Source organism: Pezoporus occidentalis, unplaced genomic scaffold, assembly GCF_034315485.1.
Source record: "Pezoporus occidentalis ecotype Australia unplaced genomic scaffold, CSIRO_AGI_Poc_V1 ctg11, whole genome shotgun sequence".
Classification (NCBI taxonomy): Eukaryota; Metazoa; Chordata; class Aves; order Psittaciformes; family Psittacidae; genus Pezoporus; species Pezoporus occidentalis.
In genome coordinates this window covers 10,209,577-10,218,692 of record NW_026912886.1, presented here as the reverse complement: position 1 = coordinate 10,218,692, position 9,116 = coordinate 10,209,577, and the positions used below count along the sequence as shown (strand labels likewise).

General features: G+C 48.5%; 2 long non-coding RNA genes across 2 annotated transcripts; one reads left to right on the top strand and one right to left on the bottom strand.

Moving 5' to 3' along the window:
* Positions 1-624: 624 nt before the first annotated feature.
* LOC134169756 (uncharacterized) lies at positions 625-4,461 on the bottom strand. The gene is made up of 2 exons (XR_009967011.1): positions 4,342-4,461; positions 625-3,899 (listed from the first exon to the last, which is right to left on the bottom strand). It is a non-coding gene; the product is annotated as an uncharacterized LOC134169756 (long non-coding RNA).
* Positions 4,462-4,907: 446 nt separating this feature from the next.
* Positions 4,908-8,770, top strand: LOC134169752 (uncharacterized). Its single transcript, XR_009967010.1, has 2 exons — positions 4,908-8,302; positions 8,557-8,770. It is a non-coding gene; the product is annotated as an uncharacterized LOC134169752 (long non-coding RNA).
* The last annotated feature ends 346 nt before the right edge of the window (positions 8,771-9,116 follow it).

Below are 9,116 nucleotides of genomic sequence, written 5' to 3'. Positions count from 1 at the left end.
CTTTCATCCCAGTCAGCCCACTGCTCCTCAATGCCTCCTCCCCAGACCATATCCCCACGGTCCCCATCAGCCTCACCCACAACCGCCCCTCCGTGACAGCATCAAGCCTGTTTTCCCTCACTCCTGCTTTCCTTCTACACCTCCAGGAAACAGAGCTGTGTCTCCCTGCACCCTAACATCATCACCTTTTCCCCCAAAGAAAACGCAACTGTTTTCTTCATACTCCCTCATCCACACACAGCTGTGTGCTCCCCACATCCCAGACCCATCCTGATTCCCACTGTTTCGGCACCAGGCAGTAGCTTTCTGCCATAAATACTGCTCTGTAGGAAAAGCCTCTTCCCCATTCCTTAGGCAATACTAACACTTGGATTCTTACAGAGGTCTGATAATCCCATTGTTTGGTTCACTGAGCATTTCAGGATTGCAGCCCCTCATTCTCCTCATGCACGACTGCTTCTACGGCAGCTTTTCCAAAGAAAGCATTTCACAAGGGGCCACTGAAAAAAATGTGGCTTTAGCAGTCTCCCTCACTGGCTTTCTGAGGCTGGATAATCATAGTCCTTCCAAACTCCAACCTCAGGAACACAGTATAATGGCAAATGTCAGACAGACCACTCGGAATTAAACAGAAGACAAATAGTTTCCTTTATTCAGTATGACATCTTGGAAACACTCCAGAAGCAGCTCATACATCCTTCTGGCTTTACTACAGTCATTGTTCCAATCCATCCTGCTTTCTACCAGAGACACCTCCTCTCCCTGCTCTTGCTGCCAGATACCTGCTGCTGTCATGCAGCCTCCCCGGCATGTAACCCCCCTGCTTGCGCAGAAGGCTCTAGGGACAAGTGTCACACCAAAGCACTGCTTGGCCCCTGCAGATGTGTCTTGATTTACCACAATGTGTGATAAAGGGGCAGAAATGGCTGTGAGCAAACAAGAGATGGCATTGGAGATGGCTGCAGGCGACAGGTCTGCTCAGCCTGGCAGCTTTTGGTGCAGGAGGTAGGAATTTCACCTGACTCCCTGGAAAATGCAGGAGTGTTGTGGCAGAGCTTCATCTCAGGGAGACAGAGACAGACCCTCCCCCTAGAGCACAGAGTCTGCTTGTGGAGCCAGGCAGTGCTGAAAGTGCCACGATGCTTCCAGAAGCATTGCTGATGCTGGGGAATGGTTTTCAAACCCTCTTCAAATCCTCCAGCCAGATGTGTCTGCATGCAGGGTAAAAGGAGTGAGCTGGCTGTTAGGAATTCGTGGAGAGAAGCAGCAGAGCACAGCCTGGTAAAGTGCTCAGCTCAGTGGCATTTCTGGTTTAAAGAATTTGGGAATGCAGTAGCCAATCTCCTCTGAAATGATCACTGAAGGTCCCTGTGTCAGCAGCCAGAGCCCTGTTGGGTTTGGTAGAAAAACAACAAAAGAAGAGAGATATAAAGTCACTAGCAACTACCTTCAGCCATCAGAAGAGAGCAGAGCCTCTGTTCTACAGGGGACGAAAAGGTGGAGTGCAGTAACCCAGGAGGGCTGAGGTTAGTCAGTTAAGTTCTATAATTAGGAAATAAATAGCGTGCTAAATAAACCCAGAGCAGAAGCTGCTGAGGAGAGTGGCGGAGCTGGAAGCTGGAAAGGAACAGCTGAATGGAAATGTGATGGAAAAATACTGAGCAGGTGGGCCACATGCCACTTCCTCGGCTGGTGTGTGTGATGCAGCCACTCTCCCACCCCTGGCACTTGTCTCCTGACGTTGTCAGCTCTTCAGGACAGAGGCTGCTCTATTTAGAGATCTCCAAAGTGCCCATTACGCTTTTAGACACCATTTTAAGTAAACAGAAGAGTCCAAAGAGCACTGTGCATCCCGATCCAACAGGCTCTCTGGCTCTGCAATGCCTCGCTGGCACTGCAGGGGAGGCAAAGCAGGGGAGGAGGAAAAAACATTGCCTTTATTTCCATCTGCAAAGCCTTTTTGTGCTCACATGTCACTGACAGGCACTCTGCTTACTTTCAGCTGGCAATCAAACCCTGTCATAGGAGATGTTTTCCTTTTTGCTCCTGCTGCACTGACAGAGATCGACACCTCATGTTTCCTCCAGCAAAAAGGTGTCTACAAAGGTGCAAAGTCCCCCAAGAGTCCTTCAGCACATGGTGAGTTTGCTGAGCAGGAGAAAAGCTGGGCCAGGGGAAATGAGGCAGAAGAAGAGTTCCTTGCGGCAACAGCCAAATGAGAGGGATGTGAAGAACAAAAGGTGAGTGTCAGCACGGTGTTGCATGGGGTGTCTCAGGCTGGCTCAGCACCACATCAAGCTCTCTCTGCCTGGTACCTTTCCAACTACCGGGTTTTAAAAGGTGAAATTACCACAAGCCATTTTTTGGTGCTTGCACAGAGGTAAGCACCTGCCCAAATCACACGACAAAGCTGTGTTTTTCCTGTGCCTACAGTTTCCAGCACACACATTTGGCCTCGTCTGCAGTAAGCACACTACTCAAAGAGGGATCCTCCTGTCTCCGAAGCATTAGGGTGTTTTGGACACCCCCATCCCACTTCTCTGCAGCAACACCAGACAGAAGCATCTGTTGGGCTGGAGCTGCCAAATCCCTCCCTAGGAGGCTGGGAATGAAGCTAAGCTCTCCCCAGCACCCTTCCTTTACGGGATGGTTTGTGCTACTGCTCAGATAGCATTTCCTGAGCATGAGCTGATTGCTGTGAGTGGTACAGCCTCACTCCTGGCTCCAGGCCACAGAGTTCCACCTACAGCACACAGCACCCTCCCACACCGACCAGCACACCAGCTCCACCATAGCCACATCAGCTCCCTGCACACTCACAGGGAGGGCAGCTTCCTCTGCAAGCCATGGCTTGAAAGCCAGTTTAATAGCCCCAAGATGGGTTTGTATTCACGCAACACACTTGCTCTCTCCTGGCCATCTCTGCTCCCAGTCCAGAAGGTGCAGCTGGAAATCCCCAACATCATCCAGAGTAAAACATGAACTGACTTGCACTGGTTCCTCCTTCCCTTCCTGCAGACACAGAATCTTTTCTATCACATTCCTTCTTCTTGCAATGGGCACAGCTCAGGAGTTCGGCTCCCACTGCTACAGCCACCTGCATTTGTGCTGCCACCTCCTCAGTGTTGGTCCCATCTGGCCCTCCGCTCTCATTCTTCAAGGATGTATCTGAGCCCCCCCAATACCAAAGACCACCTTATGCTTCATTTCTCAGCAAGAGGGCAGCTAAGACTTTGGTTTGCTTTGCTTTGTGACTGTGGCTTAACAAAGCTCTCTTCTAATAGCTGAGCTTCTCTCAGGTCAGAGAAACCTCCAACAGCCTCAAGGATTTAAAATAAAAGCCTTGCCTGAAGGCTTAGCTCTGGTTTACAGTGTGTTTTCCTGCCTGGATCAATGGTGAAGAGCCAAGGTCCACTGGAATCAACTGGACTGGAATTCTCCGTAATCAAGTTCAAACACATTCCTCAAATACTTAGTTAAGAAGCTGATAGAGGAAGTTTATCCACTAAGTCTATCTCAAAGCCTAATCACAAACACAACTCAGTTACTTCAGACATACCAAACCTCAGCCCAGCTGAGCTGCTGACAAGTTTACCATCCACCATAAACCCTGGGTGTTTTCACAAGGGTAATTACAAGATGAAGATAAGGAATCCATGTCTCATTTGACAGTGGTGCTGGATCCCACCTGTAGAAAGCAAGACAAAATGTTTGCTGTAGGGCTGCTGCTGTTTCTGCTCTGCCACCATCATCTCGGCAATCCCTCCCTGTCATTCCTCATCGCTCCCTTCTTCACCGTGACTCAGGCTACAGCAGTTACTCATCTCCAGATACACAACCCTCTGGAAAATGTGACTTGCTCCTTGAGCGCTTTCTCTACGTAGGAAGCTCCAAACTCCCTGTAAACACAGGAAACAAAACGTCTGAAATCAGGGGAAGGATTTTTCCATCCAGTTATATAAAGCAACCATTACCATAGCTAGGAACAGTTGATGTTACCAGCAACGTTAATACGTGGCCCATTTGGGAAGCCACAAGAAAAGCAAGTTTATAAACATCGCAGACATTTCTCGTGTTATTATTTGGTTTTCCACGTGTGGCAGGCTCTCATTTACCTCTGAACTGAGTTCTCTGTCCCTGTCGTATATCCCACTGGGTGGGAGGAAACCGGGCAGGGGCTCCTGGGCCTTTGAGGGGTGATGAGCACATCGCTTGTAAGGCCCCAGCACCACATTTACCACACGGAAGTGGCCTGAGGGCATTACTTTTAAGGCTCTATTCCTTATTTTTTACTACCGTGTAGTATTACATGGCCAGTATTCTGCACCTGAATACACCTACATGGACCATAACCACCTTGTGCCACAATGGAGAGGTTTTTACCCCCTCTGGCCCGCAGGACCACCGAGCTCCATGTCACTGCGGGGTGACCGTGCACCTCATACGGAACCGCTCCCCAAGCCGTACACCCCACCGCGGCCGGGGTGCTGGCTCCGGCAGCAGGAAGCGGCCCGCACCGTGACAGGTGCTCCGCGTCCCCGCGGCTCCGCTCCGTCATGGCGCCGGCAACCACCGCTGCCCCACAGGCGCCGCTAGCCCCGCCCGGCGCGCTGCCGCCAATCACCGCCTGACTGGCAGGGTCCCGAGCCAATGGAACAGCAGTGCCTCGCCCCGCTGCCTCTCCACCAGCCAATGGCGCCCGCGCACCCCGGCCAGAACACGCCCTCACTCCCTACTGCCCTTCTGGCCAATCCAAGAGCGGAGCTGGGCGGAAGCGGCAGGGCGGAGCGGCCAATGGGAGAGTGAGGGCGAGTGCCGATGGGCCGCGGGTAGTGGGGCGTCTGCAGACGGGTGCGAGCGGCGCCGTTGGGCCGGCAGGAGCGGCGACAGCGGCGGCAACAGCGGCGGCAACAGCGGCCCTGTGGGGCTCCCTTCCTGTGGGGCTGGGCCTCCTTCCGTTCTTCCTTCTCAGCGGTACGGGGCCTTCGCCTTCTTTCTGTGTACGCTCTGCAGCAGGCTCGCCTCACGTGTGTATTGCGCGGGTAGCCCTGCGGTGGCCTGGCCCGGTTGTGGTGGTCGGCGGACCCCCCTCCCGGTGCCTCTCCTTTCGGCTGTCGCCGGGGTCGGGAGCACTGCGTGGCTGGCGGTGTGGTGACGGCCTTCCCCATCGCTTCCTGTGTGGTTGTGCAGGGTAAGAAGAGCGGTGCGTGAGCAGCCCGCGCTCACAGGGGTGAAGGCTGGGTTGGGGAGCAGTTGTAAGCTGGTGGGAGCTGAGTATCGCCCTGAGAGGATCTATTGCACACCGGTATTATCCTGAGGGGGGTGATGCTGGTGTGAGGTAGAGTCAGGTGAATTCTGGCTGATGTCTGCCAAATCACCCTGCTCCTCCTAAGTGGGGCTCTTCTCGTGTGTTATTTATGATTCTCGGTCCTCACATTGCTGCTAGTGTTTCATAACAGCTTTAAAGCAATGCGTACTGTATACATGCTTGTTAGCCTGTGGGACAGGACCTTGCTGCTCATAGAATCACAGAATCGTTAGGGTTGGAAAGAACCTCTGAAGATCACCGGATCCACCCCCCCCTGCCAAGGCAGGGTCACCTGGAGCAGGGTACACAAGGCTCCCTTACACAGCTTCATGTGTAACTGTGTCTTACTCCAGTACAGGATGGATAGATAAATCTGTCCTAGTTAATGTATTATAGCTTTTGAAGGCCCTCACCTGATGCTGACTCTTTCTGAGACGCATGTCAGCAGTGGTTTTATTCCCACAGTTATGGCTGGAGGGTTGCATTCTCATGCAGTTCTTATCAGAGAAATCATAAGCTTCCTCTTATTATGGTACAATTGTCACTGGTGTGGTAAGTGCTGAAGAATCCTGTCTCCTTTTAGAGGTTGCTGTTTGGCTTCCACAGCACTGGTGCCTCCTTCTGTAACAAGTGTTTGTGGCTTATTAATCATCTAACTGTTACAGCATGTTCAGCTTGCATACCGTGTTTATCAATGATTATCATGCTCAGCCACATTTGTAATGTTCCTTACGTTGATCCATTCTAGTCAATCACTGATATGATGTTCATAGAACACCCAGTTCGGCCGTCTGCATTCGTGATAACTTATTTTCAGACCTTATTTGATAATGTTTATTTCCTGTGCAGGGAGTTTTGCTATGGACAGCTAGTCTTGGGTTGTTGCTATCTCGGTTCATCTACTTTTCCTTCTTCCTAGATGCTTGCTTCGTTCTCATGTTGTAAGTGAAGCTTAAATAAATTCTCTTGTCTCTTCTTGGATCAGTGGATGTGTTGCCTTTCTTATTATTCTAGCCATCACTTGTTTCAGTCTTAAGAGTAAGGAGGAGGTGCTATTAAAAAAAAAAACCCTAGGAGCTAATGTTTGGGTTCTTCTGTTCTCCTGCCTTATTCTTAAAACCAGTTGTATTTCAGCTTTTGCATGGGAAGTCCTCTGTGGTACTGAACGAACTAGCTGCACAGAGGATGAGGCTGATCTAAGATTGTGCCAGACTTTTCTTCTAGGGCCAGAAAAGCCGTGGAGGTTAGCTAAAATCTTCCATCTTGCAAAACTGTTTCTGAAGAAGTTAAGCTTTAAAATTAATTTGTTCTACTCTTCTTGTAAAAGCTGAGTTTTTTTGATTCGGGAAATAAACACCAGCTTAGACTTAGTGTTTCATAAAGCTGTGTTATTAGATGTGTCATGTGAAAACCAGGAGGTTAATACATTGAAATAGTCATTGTTCTGGGATGTAGTATTGGGAAGGAAAGGTGGCAGAATAACAGTGTTTGTTCTCAACAGCAGGTATGTGGAGAGGTTATCCAAATCTGCTAAGTTCCAGCTGTACTTCTGGGTGTGATTTGATGTACTACAGAACATCAAATTCTACAGTACATAGCTTTAGAGCAGTGATTCAGGCCTCCTATGGCTGAAGTCTTGCTGTCTTCTGTGTGTATAATTTAACCTCACTTGACAATGGAGATGTCCTGGATGCTCCTAGATTCACATTGCTCTGTTACTCCCTTTTCTTGCTCTGTATCTCCAGCCTCTTCTCCCTTACTTTCATGGTGCCAGAACTCTGATTAAGTTAAGGAGGAATGGGATTTAGCAAAGTCTCTAGCAGGGGTGTATGTGCTGGGGTCTTTGGTCCTTGTAATCCTTGTTGAAAGATGCAGATGCAGACACCAGCCTGGCACTGGTTTTCTGGACTTTTCAGCAAAAGCCTAAATTATGATAGTCAGTATAATGGAGTCTCCATCTACACTTTTGTGTTTCTCTGGAAGATTGTCTTTCTTGATGTGTTGTAGCTCTGAATTGCTATTCTTAATGTGTACTAGAGATCAGCTGTACTTACAGGCAAATCTTTCCCCTTCAGCCTAAATAGCTGGTGAAGTTTAAGCTTATATGCAGTTAAAAGTCTGATCAGACTCAGCTGATTGTGGTCAATTTGATTGAATTTCAGTGTGCAAGGGCAGTTTGTCCTTCTTACAGAGAAGCAAAAGTCCCATTTGCCCAACATGTGGGTGGCAATGATGCTAACCTAGTCAGGCAGCTATCAGCCTTTTCTAGCTCTAAGAAAGTTTCTGTGCCCAACAGCTTGTCTTTTCTCCAGCTATATCAGTTGACTTGATGATAAGGATAGTCTCTCAGTGCCAGCAGCAGGCAGCAGTAATTCAAAATGCCTTGCAAAGCAGTTCTGTGCAAACCAGGTGCTTGAAACATCTTTGTGCCTTTGCTCTGTTAGCAGTAATGGCAGCGGAAGGAAGTGTCACACTTGCAATGTACAGAAGATACTAATCTGTATCTCTAGATTGACCAAGAAGTGCAGTTGCCTAGCACTTACTGCTGTTGAGAAATATTTGTGTTTCTCATCATCCTGGGTTTGGTCTGACTATAATAAAAGGCAGTGACAACTTCCTCTACTAATAAGGACTGAGCTCTTATAAACACAAAAACCCTCTGAAACTTGTGATGTACTGGTTGCTAATAATTGAGCTACAGTCCTACTCAGGACATTGAGTCCTCAAATAGCAGGCTTCTCATGGCAAGGACAAGTGACTGCTAACGAGTTCAGCAATTTGTCACACTTCTAAACATATTTACATCTTCAGAATGCTTTTGCATAGAGATAACAGCTTCCAGGAGGATTATGTTGAGGTTGTTCAAGCCTGGCTCTCCCTTAACTGGACCACCCAATTCTGTGAAATGTTGGTTGGGCATATGTGAATATGCAAGACTGTACTGAGTCAAGTAACAAGATGCACTGTCATTTACAGTGAGCATCCCTGTAAGAGGTAAGGAAACCTGTAATATTCCTAACCTCCTGCTCAGGTTCAGCAGCGAAGTAGGTGATGTAGCTTCAAACATCGAGTTGCTGGTCACTACTGTAGTGCTCCCAAATCTCTGCTTTAATAGGCATTCTGGTAAAACTTGAGTATTCTGCAGTATTGGTTTCTGTGTGTTGGTCAGGTCTGGTCTGTTTGGTTATTTTGTCCTGAAAAGTTGTTGCTTCATTTTTAATATTACAACGTGAATTAAACTTCTCTAGCATGAGCCTCCTGTCTGTTATGGACAAACTGAGGGAATGACTCTGCAAATCTTCTGTACTGCTGTGGAGCAGAGCTGTTTGTCAGGAGAAACAAAATGAGCAAAGGTTTTGAAGATTTCAGAGTCAAGTGGCACCTCAGCTTTTGATCATGTTCAGGTGTGTTCAGACTGCTTGAGCTGGACCAGTTTTGAATAAAGCTTCTCTGCTGTTTTAATGTGTGTGTTGATGATAGATGGTCTTTTCTTGTTGTGCAGATAATCTAGTGGGGGGCACATTCCCTGCTTCCTTGGCTGTGCACCACTTAGCTGAGCACACAGCTGTGATGTGCTTGGACCTTGGGCTGCTCCTAGGATATGTATATCTGAGTTCTGTGGCTGTGGGCTTGGGGGTGTTGGAGTATCTTTAACAGTATGATGTATTTAAAAATATAGTGAAGGAGCACAGCAGGGTCCTTCAGGGATGGGGGTGTTTGTCTGTAATGCAGTTTGTATTGGCTGACTTGGCTATCTTTGGCTTCATGCTAATATAGCATTCCCAAACTATGGCTCATGGGTTGTCAG